The 14,188-nt window shown below is 40.3% G+C and overlaps 2 long non-coding RNA genes across 2 annotated transcripts in view; one reads left to right on the forward strand and one right to left on the reverse strand.

Annotated features, from left to right (window-relative positions):
- Positions 1-9,600: 9,600 nt before the first annotated feature.
- Positions 9,601-14,188, forward strand: part of LOC122966668 — a 22,763-nt gene continuing 18,175 nt past the window's right edge. Inside the window, exon 1 of the long non-coding RNA XR_006398434.1 lies at positions 9,601-9,650. This is a non-coding gene — a long non-coding RNA (uncharacterized LOC122966668). The remainder of the gene's footprint in view (positions 9,651-14,188) is intronic.
- LOC122966666 lies at positions 9,688-9,947 on the reverse strand. The gene is made up of 2 exons (XR_006398432.1): positions 9,875-9,947; positions 9,688-9,779 (listed from the first exon to the last, which is right to left on the reverse strand). It is a non-coding gene; the product is annotated as an uncharacterized LOC122966666 (long non-coding RNA).

A 14,188-nucleotide genomic window follows, 5' to 3' on the forward strand; every position in this document is an offset into this window, starting at 1 on the left:
ATTAATTGTGCGATTTTTGGAAGAAAAAAAAAAGAAAGAAACTACTTAAATGTTTTAAGAGTATTTCAAGTAAATTGTTTTGGAATAATATCTGCTCAAGAATACTTAAATATGACATGAAATTTCACCTGAATATCACTTAAAACAAAGATAACTCTGACAAAGAATCATTGACAATATGCATTAGTAATTAGCAACACATAAACTTTACCCACTGATCAATAGGAATTCAAACCAAGATCATAGTCGATACACTCACCTGTGTTGGGTGCCTACCAGTTCATGCAGAAGTCCAGGGCTGCCTCTTTTATAGAGGGTGGGAGTGCTTGATCAGCTGTAGTCTCACTCAGTTTGGTCATGGCCTCATCCTGTTGCTTATTTTGTGGCAGTGATGTTTATGCAGCTTGTAACCATTTTAATTTGTAACTAGAATTTGAAAACTACATAATGCAGCATGATGTTGTACCAATTGATTTGATGTCATCACAAATGTGAATGTGACACCCAATATGGGTGTTAAAATACTGAATAAAATGTAAAATTTGACCATTGTTTTGTAGGATAATGGAAATGTATAGTAGAATGGACTACTTTGCTAAGAAGTTCAATTTAAATTATTCTGAAGGCAAATACCTTCCTCACAGTTAAAGTAATTCTAATTTATTTTCAACATGCTTGCTTTCATAGGAAATGTTGACTATGAACACATTCTCTTAAAAGACAAAAAAGACAAATTGTAGAGTAGGAGAAGGACAGTTGGACATGCACACATACTTAAGTAAGACTTCAGTAAACCAAATAGGACCCAAGGGTCTGCTTAAGTAAGCATGAATATAAATTTATTTAGAGTGAAAGAAGGAGGTGCTCATTAATTTCTCACCTAGATTAACTCAGTGAGTTAAAAAACTTGCTATTATAAATGTTGTTGTGTATATATGGTTTGTGTACATTCCAATAAATGTAGCTCTTGATTTAAAGGTCATGAAAGTTGAAACATGTAGTTAACATCAAAAATATTTTTTTCAATGCATGGACAGCTTTGGGGGTTGGTTTTGGAAACTCATCCAAATTCCATTGGTATTCAGTTGCAGGACACTTGCGTATTCGAGATCTTTGAAACTTCACCCCCAAATGACACTAATAAAAGACAGCTTTCAACACACTTAATTAAATGCTTATATTCACCTTTAATAGAAACTATATACTAAGTCTGGGGGGAAATTATGTATAAAGCTTAATAATAAGCTTAATAATACTGACCATGGTAATGCTATATTCACCAAGACTTTCATTGTGCTCATGAAAACTTCTGTGTTCCTGTATGTGCCAGTAATACAGAAAGAATAATCTAAAATTATACCATAATATATAGCTGTATTTGTGCACTATTTGATCTTTTAAATCTTATAAATGTAAACTTGCCAATTTCAAAATCGAAATACTTCATTAATTGCGGTTACATTACATTAATATTTTTAAAGGTCCATTTATACATGGAGTTTAGTTTTGTGAATGTGCCAAAATGTTTGTTGTCTACAATTACTGGATTCTGGCACATCTTGTACTCCTGTAATAAAATTCAAGATGAAGTACTATCATTAAAAGTTCAATCACCTTTTATATATCTCCCTAAATGGACATGAAAACAGTTGCCAACAAATTTCAGGTATTGCTCAAAATAAGTTTCACATGCCAAATGAACATCAGCCAGTTGCTACATTTGATACTAAAGAAGTTATTAAAGAAGCATGATACAAGTGTCCTGGCAGATCTTGAAGGCTTATGCCCATTATGGCATGTTTGATTTGAATTTGGCTCACCAAAGAAAATATAATATATAATATATAAAAATATAGCAACATTTAACCCATATCATGAAGTGAGTTAACAGTTGTAACTTCCTTCTTAACTGATTTGACTCATTTCAAAGTGGCTCTTGGGACATATACTGATTAATTTCAGCAAATAGTGGGAGAACTTAAAATGACTAACATATGAGTATTTTCTATCACTTTTCATAGTTTCTTTGCTGCTGATACTGACTCTATTCGCCCAAATCATCCCTTCAGAATGTATATTTTTATACATCTAAGAATGGATATATGCGGTGCTTTAAGTGCATGTAGAGCGATAACACCTGCTTACCAGTGCAACTTTGCCTTTGTCTCTTGTCACCTCACACAGGCTGTGAACAATGAACCATGATTAGATAATGGGATTTACTTGCAGAAATAAGTGGCCCATGAGTTGTACCTTTTGTTCTAATGATGTATGGGATTTGGGATTCTGCTATGAAAAAGAAATCCACTTTGATGTATTGGTGTTGTTATTTTGTTTTGTTTTTTTTCTTTTTGCTGCTTATGTGACATTGATGTGTTTATCCTGTCACCATATATTCCCTTTAGGAGGATACTCAAGCAACGCAAAAGTGATGTAAGAGCCAGGCAACTTTCACCAAAAGGTCCTCAGGGCTAGCAGATGAAGGGTTGCCAAATGTCTGAATAGAGATGACTCATTCTGCTCCAGTATGCCAAGTCAAGCTTTGATGTCTTCCAGAGAATTTAGACATGGAATAACTTGGCAACCTATTTTTCGTCTGACATCCCAATTAGAATGTTGCATGAATGCAGGGAAGGCCTGAGCCTAAGAAGAATTTGATTTGATCACTTTATTAATATGAAAAATAAATATTCTTCATTCCAATTAGAAAATATTTTCTCATAATTTTTTTTTATCACAATCTTGATTAATCTGGATTATGAAAGTCAAAAAATGCATTCATTCATAAGATGTTTGGAACTCAAAATATATTAATAATGTAACCAGGTGCATACAGTATGATGGAAGAAAAATGTAATACAAAATTCTATGCAATAATCTACCAACAGTGGAAGAAAATTAATCAATAATTAATCTCTGCATGTGTGTCTGAACTCTGTCAATCTGATAGGTCCATGTCATTTCAGCTATACTGGAGGATGAGTGAGGAGGCTCAGGCAAGGTTTATTTCAGTTCTTGTGTGGGCATTTCTTCGTCACCCCATACATTCACATTACAAAACTGCAGCAGCATTAACAGCCCAACCACCCTTCCCAGCACCTTACACAGCCATCCCTTATATACTTTTCACTAACTGAGACCACACCGAGAACATTAGATTTCAATAGTTTAATTTGAGATAATGAAAGAGAGCTGATATGTTGATGGATGGGTTGGAGAACCTGATGAAGGATTAGGGATGGAGGGATGAATAGATGGGGAGAGGAAAGGGGTGAGGTGTGAGAGTTGAGGAACATAGAACGGAGGGTTGAGGGACGATGATGGATGTATGGTATGTCGACTGGACGACGACTGCCGAAGGTAGGGAGGTAGGAGGGAACAGGGGGGAGAGGTTGAGACTCTGAGTAGGGGAACTGTCTCTCCAGTCCATCGCCTGGATACAGCCCCCAAAAAGAACTTCATGCGGAGATGTGTTCAAGAATGTGGCTGGAGTATGGTTCTGGAGAAATCGCCGACTTGTGCAAAACTTGCAGGTTTGCAACCAGGAACATGTGGCAACTCGCCTGGTTTGGCGGTGGAGAGCAGGTCTTGTGGATATGCGTGGTGGGCTAGCCTCTGGTTTATGTAGGTTTGAATTGTTCTGAAGGCTCGAATAAGAATTTACATGAAGAGAAAAGTGGGGCAAGAGAAGCCAAGCTGGTTGGTTTGCTTGCTTAAGGTTAAATATGAGGGTGTCTGGGAGTGGCGTCCTTGTCTCCGAAGAATGAATGGGAATATCAGACTTCGATGCATGCTGTAGAACGTCTGTAGATACATGGATTCTACAACTTTGTCAGGGTAGGGAGGCAGGTGGCCTGTACGGGGAATTCTGACATAGCAGGCCAGGATGATGATGATGATGATGAAGTCGGGGGCAAGCGCTTCGGCTTAAGGCTGGGTTCGGCCTTACTGACCTTTGGATAACATGCCGAAGTGTGGAGTGAGGCTGGATATGATGTCCTTGAGGATTTCTTGTTTATAATGGTGAGCAACGATATAGCGTGGGAACGAGGATGACTAAGACCTCTCTTGCCCCCAAAGAAGGGCTTCGATGATGACTTGACATGGTTCATCGAGCAGGGTGGGGGGGGTGGGGGCAGTTGAAGTGCCCGACTGGAGGTGAACCACCTAAAACTGCTGTAACCCCGGAAACAGAGAGAGACACTGAGTCAGTGCAGCTGTATGTTGCGAGAACAGGCAATGTGGTTGTCTCTGGAAGAGTCGAGTGTCAGGACTTGGTAGAAACTATGGGACAATCACGTACGAAAAATGGATGGTCTGGCGGTTGAGATGGTTCTTTGGAGTTAATGGCAATTAGTGCTTTAGGATATAGTGGTGTCATGGGCCGTGCTTGGTGGGGTTCTGAGAGCCACTGCACCTAACATAGGCACCACTGAAGGAGGGATACTATACGTGGGTATCGGCAGGCGTGATGCACCTGGATGGGTACGATGGCTGTCGGAAGCGAGAAGAGAAGTGCGTGGCCTGCAATGAGCTTTAGCTGTCAAGACTTTAGTAGTCTGTGATGGGGCTTGAGACTGTCAGGACCTGCAAAGCCTGCTGCATGAAGGGAGTCGAAGAAAGGGGGAAAAAGGGGGAGATGGTTGGGTGTGGGGGCTGAGTGCGAACTGTGGGATAACCGTTTACGGGAAAACTGATGGTGTGGATGGCTCTTTGGAGTTAACCGAATGGAGTGGGTCGGAAGAAGGAAGCTCTGTGGCCCGCTGATGTCATGAACTAGTGGTGAGGGAATAGAAGCTGACTGGAGCACTGAATTGATGATGAATGGTTGTATTGAAGATGATTCGTTGTGTTGAAGCATTTTATATAGTCGGTTGACGGCAATGAAAGAGTGAGGGCGCACCCTCCATGATGCCTTGAGATTCAGATGAAGGTAGAATGGATGAAAAGAAAATGGACGGATTTGAGTGAGCCATGTCGGCTGTGGCGAGAAAGTGAAGAACGAAAAGATGCTGTTTTATGGATAATATGGGAGGAATGAAGCCGAAGTGATATAGGAGGAAAAGATAGAAAGTCTGGAGGGAGGCACGGGGGATGAAGGGGTGAGGGTTGGAGGGATGAAGGGTGGGGAACTCAATTCAATTCTATAATATAGCACCGAATGACGACGAGGTCGTCACGTGGCACTTTAACGTAAAGCAGGTCTAGACCATTCTCTTTAATTAACGGAGACCCAACAATTCCCCCGTGAGCAAGCACTTGGCGACGGCGGTGAGGAAAAACTCCCCTTTAACGGGAAGAAACCTCAAGCAGAACCTGGCTCTAGGTGGGCGGCCATCTGCTTTGACCGCTTGGGTTAGAAAAAAACAAACAAACAAACAAAAAAAACAAGGGGAGGGGGTGAAGGAGGTAAGGATGAAAATGAAAGGGTGAGGGTAAAAGTAGGGTGGAAAAGGAGGAAGGATAGAGTTAGAGGGATGAGGGGAGGGGGAAGGGATGGAGGGGGAAAGGAGAGGGTCGGGGGGTGTGAGGATGAGGGGGTAAGGGTCGAGTTCGTGGGATGCAGGATGAAGGGATGAGGGTCGCAGGATGAAGGGATGAGGGATGAAGGGAATACTTACCACGCATGAGGAATGGGGGGGGGGGGTGTTTATTGGGTGAGTGGTGGAAGAGCAGGTGTGGAAAAGGAGGAAGGATAGACTTAGAGGGATGAGGGGAGGGGGAAGGGATAGGGTCGGGGGTGTGAGGATGAGGGGGTGAGGGTCGAGGTCGTGGGATGGGGGAAGAAGGAAATATTTAGCATACTGGTCGAGAGAGAAAGGGAGGAAAAGAAGAGAGAGAAAGGGAGGAAAGGAAGGGAAAGGAGAGAGAGATGATAGTGGTGGGGGTTGAAGGATGAAGGGTCGAGGGATGAAGGATGAGGGGATGCATGTATGGCTGTGGGCATGAGGTCGCTCAACCTGGCCCTCGGCAAATGTGGGAGCCGTCCGCTGCTCCGCTGTAGTGGGCGGTGTGGTGCTGTGGGTGTGCCCTGTATAAGAGACGTTGGGCAGGGAACCCGGAGGTGAGCAGCTGGATACATCGGTGATGAGCTGGAGGCTGTGTGGAGCGGGAAAAACACGGCTTTCGAGACGAGGAGGTGGCGTCTGAGTCGGGTAGAATGCGTGTATGATACGCTGGGTATGATCGATGGTCCGTTGTTTGGAGAGAAGAGGATGAGAGTTCCTGAAGAGAAGTAGAAGCGAAACAGAAAAGTGAGTTAGTATGAACCATGGAGTTATACGAGCACTTAATAAATAAGCAGGAAAATGGGATGAAGGGTTAATTCGGAAAATAAAATTAAAAAAAAGGGGGGGGGGAAGAAAGTGGAGTGTGCCCTGGCCAGGGCTGGAGAGTCAGGGCTCCGTTGCACCGGGCAGCGTGGTGACGTCATCGGTGTGCGGCGTGCGTCGGGTTAGCGTTAGGCGGTGAACCCGGAAGAGCGGGACGATTTGAGCTGCCGGCAGGAGAGGTGAGGAAAAAGTTTCCGTAGAGTTGGAAAAGTTTGGCAACGCTATTGTTTCGCTGGAACAGTGTGTTTGTCCATCTGAGAGCACTCTGTAGGTGAGTGAGCGTCCGGTTGAAGATGTTGCTTGAAGGAAAATGAGCTGCGTCGGAATCGGCTGAAGCGTGGGTGTGTATGGGTCCCAGCTGATCAGCAGTTTGGCGTCTGAGGGAGTAGCTTTTCCTCCGAGGAGCAGCGGTGTAAACAGCCTCTGCGTGGATGTGGTGGTGAAGGAGGTATCTTGTTGGTACTGCTGGATCGAGTCGTGGATGGTATTGCTGGGGAACGTGGTCCAAGGAACACGGGCGAGGGGTAGGCGTTTGCGATGCAACCCTGTCACGGGTCACTTGCAACTGAGACGAGGAGAGAAGAACGGATGGGGTGTGCCTAAATACTTTGTAGTGCGGAAGTGGGATGTGTACTCGTCGTGGTCTCTGTTCCCGAACCTTGTTTCTAAATCTATAAACTTCATTCACAGGTAGTTGACATAGGTAATTCGCACTAATTGTGTGGACTTATCCACTAGGGGTGTGCCCGAATACAAAGACATTATTTGGCAAAGCACAAATAATGGGTTTTTTACGAACATTTATTTCATACAAATATTTTAAAATGTAGGCTATTTGTTTTCGGGAAGAAAAAAAAAACATGTGAAATACCATCACACAGGTCGGTTACCTCGCTGTCTCAGTCTCTCTCCTGTGCTTCACTGTTAGGCCTATCAGCAGGTCTCAAAGAGGGGAGTCACATCCACCTGCTGCATGATGCACATTTCCTTATTTGGACGTCACTCCTGGAGTTGGTGGGGGGGGGGGGGGGGGTTCCTCAGAGATAAAGCTGAGTCACTGACACAAACGAAGGGACTCTCCATAACCTGTTGTCCCCCTTCTCCTTTCCACAAAGTTAGGATGTAAAAAATAAGCAATAAATGAAAAGTGCATAGCAAGAATCGCCTTTGAAGTTCTTCTCTACATGTTACACACTGTGCTGTCGCTGTGTTATGGAATTATAAATAAGCAGATGTCTGTCTGTATGATAGCAATGCAATTGGCTTAGCTCAGTAGTCAGTGCAGTCATCTATGAAGTGGGAGACCCGAGTTTGAGACCCCGTGTGGGACTTCCTTTATAAGATAGTTTATTCATAAATACCTATTTTAACACTTTAATATACTAAAATTAAAAGCGTAATAAAAACAAAAACTGGATTTTTACACCTATTTCCACTTTTATTTGAATACAAATACATATTACAAATACATATATCTTTGCCGCCTCAACAAACATAGATACAAATACAAATACTGAGCTCTCTGCACATCCCTACTTTACACAATTAGGCCAAATATACTGTATATATTCACAATTTATAAATTTTAAATTGTATCATTTATCAACCTGAACCACAGCTGACCTGATCATGGAGCTGAATGATCATAACAGGGTGTCTCAAGGACTGCAGCAATACCAGTGTCTGCTTCACCCTTTCATTTTTACTTGGCGGTCTTAGCTTCACACTATCTTTTCTTGACATTTTCTCAAACCTAAATGTCTGTTACAGGGAGATAAGTTTTCAAAAGCAATACCGATTTAACAAAAGCTAGATTCATTCTAAACTTAACTCTATAAAAACCTCTCAAGGTTTTTGTTCTTGCACTATAATACAAGTCTCAAGTTTACACTTGTATGCTCAGTACACCCCCTCTCATGTCTGTCTCCATCTTGCTAGTTGGCCAATACACCTGGGAAATACTGAGCTTACAAACAATTTTGAGATTCTGGTACTTCTGGTATTTCGATTTTTTGCAGCTTTATATGTTTACTTTACATCAGTTCAGACTACAGCTTTTTAGCTCGACTGGAAGTGGTGAATGTTTTTTTTTTGTGAAATTTTAAATGTTGCAACACACTGACCATTTAGATGGGCAGTGGATTTGAGTGGTTTGAGCAGTCTCTGTGGATATTTTTATACTTTACTGTGCCACAAAAACTTGAAATCACTGGTATCCAATCTATGAATTCAAACTGACCATAGCTACTGTCTCTTGTGAGGGTTACAAAACACATTACAGCTACCTCTCAATCCCACTGGGAGTGAGTTTACTCAAAAGATATATTTGGTGATATTTGGTGGAGTATGCCTTTAAGTAAAATCTTGAATGCAAGACAAAATGTATTTTTTACAGTATACTGCTTAGTTAATTTAAGCATCTGAATACTTCCTCAGTCACTGTTGACAAGGAGTTCTGTTCAGTCATATAGTATCTCACATTGAATAACTTGATTCCACATAGTCAAAGGGTGACCAGTGAATGATTCTGATACTGTACTACAAGACCTTACAACATGGCTAACTGCTCTACTTAGTTGCATCACTGTCTAGGAGTAACTGTTTCAAACAAAAAAAAGACAGAATTCAGGATAGTAATGACAATTATCATCTTTATTGAAATGTTAAAAACCCCTCAACCAAATGTTCATATTTTATGAACTTTGTTAAAAGGCCTAAAGTTGATGATGAGTCTTACTCAGCAAAATCAGCCAAAGTGAATGTTGGCTGCTCCTCCTGTGAAGGGTGAAGGGAGTAATATTCAGTTACAAAACAAATTATATCATTATTGATTAAACTGTAGATTATTGGTCACAACAATTTATTTGACACGCAGCCTCCTCAGCCTGTCTCTTGTAAGCCTTGACTTTGAGCCACCAGATCCTGAAGTCTGTGCATATTCTTCTTGCCCTCCTCAGTCTACACAGATAAAGGCTTATAAGTGATGAAGAACAGAGAATTAAGAGATATTAAGGTTGTTTTTATTAAAATAGGACATACCCGGTAGGTCAGCTCCTTCACTTTTCATTCATATTCGCATCTGCTTGGCCTCAACTTCAGCTTCTAGCTCACGTACGTGAAAAGTGATGATAAATGATACATCAGTATTATATACACAGTCAGTTAGACAGATCACAGTCAATGGAAATAAACATAGAATTAATTTCACACGTTAAAAGTGCGATGCACATCCAGACAATAATCTTTTGTGAGCATTCATACAGTGCATACCCTTGACTCCAGTTTCTGGAGCTGCTTCTTGCCACCCTTCATGGCGAGGTTCTTAGCCTCATCCAGACGGTGCTGCAGGTTCTTCTTCATCCTCTCCAGGTGAGCACTGGTGTCCTGCTCCGTCTTCAGCTCCTCGGCCATCATGATGAGAGAATGATGAGAAGTTTTCTAATGCAACTTCAAGTTATAACGAGCTTATTATATTATCAGTCTATGGCTGTATACAAAATTTAATTATTCATAAAATTGAAGAGTTAGAGGTGTAAACTCACATCAGTGATAGCCTTTTTAGCTTTCTCCTCAGCATTTCTTGCTTCCTGAATAGCATCGTCCACTTCACCCTGAACAAGGTCAGACTCCAGCTTCTTCTTGTTGTTCAGCAGACTGGTGTTCTGAATATCAAAAAAGTCACTTTTAATTTGATATTTGTTATGTATAACAAAGCTGGTATGTATACTCTATTCATTCTGTATAAAGACCATAGATGACTGTGCTGACTACTAAGCTAAACCGAGTGCATTTCCAACATGCAGACAGACCTCTACTTATTTATACACCTGTGAGAGAAAGAAAGGCTTATTTGTGAAGGAGAGATGTTCAAAATTCAATTTATGGAAATGTTCTACTCATAAGCTATGTCTTTTCATAAGAATGTGCTAATCAAAGCCTTGATGTGATGATTTAATCAACAGGGCCTCACTCTGGCCTGCAAGGTCTTTTACAAGGGAAGTTTTATGTTCACGGCACCAGGCTGGGAGGTAAGGTGGTAACCTTGGATGGGTAACAACAGCTGTCCACATTATTTTCCAATTAGAGTTCATTCTGACACCAAGTGTCCTTGTGTCTCCCCTCCCTGGTGGTGTGACCTGAGCAACTCTATAAGAAGTGATTGTTTTCCTGTTTGTGCTAAGTTTTTGGTGTGATTGTATCCATGTATACATCCATGTGCCAAAGGCTTCTCTGATATCACATATTTGTTTTCAATAAACTTCATATATTCAAGTAAGCATCAACTGCAGCCTGTGGAGTCTCTTCAAAGTATTATTCGACAATTACAAGATTTTCCACATAAACACCCATAACACGGAGACAGCATAGCATGTAGAGGAGAACTTCAAAGGTGATTCTTGCTTTGGACTTTTCATTTGGACTTTGTGGAAAGGAGAAGTAGAACAACAGGTTATTGAGAGTCCCTTGTAAGCACTATGTTTGTGTCAGTAGCTCAGCTTTACCTCAGGGGAACACCCCCAACTCCATGAGTGATGTCCAATGGTGAGGTTGACAATGACACCTGGTTAACCTCCTTCTTGGTGATCCTTCCTTGAATGATGTTCACAAGGTGAGAAGAATACTGAAAGGTTACTGAGTCCAGCTGCTGATGTTGTTAAACCTCTTGGAGTCTCCTCACCAAGTGCTTATGTCACTCAGCTTGATTCTGCTTTTAGTGTCATGGAAGATGGAGAGGAGTTATTTGCTTGTATTTCTCAGCTTCATCCAAAGCAATGGAGAGAAACCCTGAGCATACTTGAACAGGTGTTACAGCCTCCTCACAAGGGCAATTTCCAGAGGGGGGGGGCCTCAGCTGAAAATTCCAACAACCAGTTACTCAGACAGTTCTGTAGGGGTGCATTTACAAAATGAGCAATCTACCATCATTTCCTGAATTCCTCTACATGTTGAGAACTGAGGAAAATTGCCGCTCATCAAAGCTAGACAGAATGAAAAAGCGTTTACAAAAGCTACAAAAGCTACTGCACATGCCCATTACATTTTTGATATGCCCACCTATAGTTGTGAGCCTTTCCCATCACCCAACACAAAGCAAAATGAAGCATCAAACCTTGAAAAGAAAGTGAATGAGCTAACTAAACAAGTTGGAGAGTTAAGCCAAAAATCACAGAACCCCACTCATGATAGTAAGCCTCCCCCAGTGCCGAAACCAAAACAAGATGAAACCTTTAAGATTGAAAATAAGATAGCTGAGCTATCAAAACAAGTTGAAAAGCTAGCCCAGAATCAAAAAGAGAGTGAGAGTATCTAAATGAAAGACTGCCTTGGTATTAACAACAATAGCAAGAAGAGTCCTCTCAGGGTCCCTAGAATGCCAAGGTTGTGGTTCTGCTTCAAGTTCGGAGAAGTAACTCATATCACAGCTTATTTTCCCAAAAAAAAAACCCCCACACTAGTTAGCAGTAAAAATGCAGAGCAGGGCCATCTCCATGTCTATCCTCATGGTGGCACTTTAATGGAGACTGTGAAAATGAGAGTGTCAAATATATGGGTGGAGGGACATAGAGCCAGACTGGGACAGAACCATGACCATGAGATATATTATTAACACAAAGTTGTATTACAATACGAATATCTACCTATATTACATAGGTAACAAACACAGTATAAACCCATCTAACTATTTATAGATATTGGATTTAATTGAATAGATAGTCTAATGATGTATACTAAAATACACCAAGTACAGTGTCAAATTAATTCTGCTTAAAATATGTAGAATGTTATTACATTAAACTTATTAGATATTATTTATATTACATTTACATCCATGTTGTCCATATGTAACTTAAATCCTTCATTCTGATACAACTTACCTTATAACTTTTAACTCAGTCTTCAAAATATAATAATAATATAATTATACACCAGGTTGAAAATTACTGCCAGTAACAGATATTATTAGGTTGACATAATTTGGATCTTGATTGTGCTCATAAATACTGAGTAAACCAGTTATGTTCACAGTGTACCCAGGAGTAAATTGCAAAAGTGCACTGTGTTGTTTGTAGGTTTTCTATTCCAAAAAATTTAGAGGTTGAAATCATTTCAAATTGACACGGTTTATGATACGCATGATAGCCACTTGTGTCCTGTTCATCTTGACATCACAGCCAGTAATCAGTTTCAAACTTGGAGAAGCACTGAAATGTCACTGGTGTATAGTTGCAGCAGGACATAAATCTCAGATATCTGAAATAAAACTCAGGCGGATGGTCTTTCCATGAATGCTGAACAGATATTATATGTCTCCTGAGAATAGACTTTAAAAAGGATTGCCAACTCAGATAATTTAACACCAGAAATAAGTTCCTCACAAACGTCATTGATGTTTTGCTGTGAGGAATAAAAAAGATGCAGTTTTTAAGTGAAAGGGGTTGATATTTTGACAGTTCAAGTTCAAATGATGCCTTAAAGAAAAAGTTTGGGATCATCTTCAGAATCAACTTTTATTTCCAAGTTTTGCACAGATGTAACTTATTATTTGCCATCTTATGAGCAGATCACGAGGTATTACCACGGTCAAAGATAAGTTCAGCTAAGGGAGGGAGCAGTGATTCACATTTGGCATAGAGAGATGGATATATTTTTAGACACGTTTAGATATGCTGTTAACACTATTTCTCAAGTTAAAAGATATTTATCTTATATCTCTTATTTCTCAAATGTATTTTAAATTAATAATATAATGTCAGTAAAGGTAAGGTAAGACCATTGTCAGGGATTTATGCCTGATCTCAATTTATTATCACATCTAGACTATTTTGGTTGAATTAGGGATAAAAAGGAAAGCCGACACGACAGAGGTTTCAGTATGATTGAAACAAACTATTTTGTGTAACGCGTTGTCCGACCACATCTGAAGGCAAAAGTGTTGATAGTTCTTCTTGAAGGCAGGCTGAAAGAGCCTAAAAGCAAGTTCATTAGATTCATAATAAGCAAAGATGTTGTTTTCTGTGAAAAATGAAAAGAGAAGTTATGTGCAACCGCACAAGAAAAAAGACAATGTTATTATTTTAAGAGAAATCTTACTCAAACCTGAAAAGGTTTTTATATTATTCGTTTTGATTAAAAAAAAAAAAAGCATATGACTACATTTCCAGAGATTATCTCTGTGCTGTGATGAAAGCATACGGCTTTCCCGGTGACTTTATACACTTGGTAAGATGTTTGTATTGGTTTTTAACTGAGTCTTTTGAAATGGAGAGAGGTGTGAAGCAGGGCTGTCCATTGAGCACAGCTCTTTATATTTTAGCCATCAGCCCTCTAATTAAACAATGAACAACGACAGTCGTTTTGCTGGAACGTGTAGACCATGCACACAAAGTCACAGCTATTGCTTACGCTGATGATATTACCATCATTATAAAAAACAGTCAAAGATGAAAATGCTTCTGGAGCAAAACTAAATCACAACAAAACAGAAGGAATTTGGATTGGAGCGAAATGAAGACTGTGATGATTAGTCATGTGACTCAGATGTATTCATCACACCTGTGAGTTCTCAGCAGTTGTACTGAGCAAACCTGAAGAAGTACAGTAAAGTCATTACAGTGTGTGGTAGTTAATTTTGATTTTCATCAAGAAATTTAAATACTCGGTCTGAACATTTTTAACAGTGAATGTAGTGAAAGAAACAGGGAGAAAAAAAATGTGTGAAATTAAAGAAGTGGTACAGAAATGAGAAAACAAAGATACTAATTATGAAACAAGAGTAAATATTGTAGAAACCTTCATCCTATCCAAGCTCCTTTTTCCAGTGACTATTTTTCCTCCACCCAACAAAATAATCCAAC

Source organism: Thunnus albacares, chromosome 17 (genome assembly GCF_914725855.1).
Source record: "Thunnus albacares chromosome 17, fThuAlb1.1, whole genome shotgun sequence".
Lineage (NCBI taxonomy): Eukaryota > Metazoa > Chordata > Actinopteri > Scombriformes > Scombridae > Thunnus > Thunnus albacares.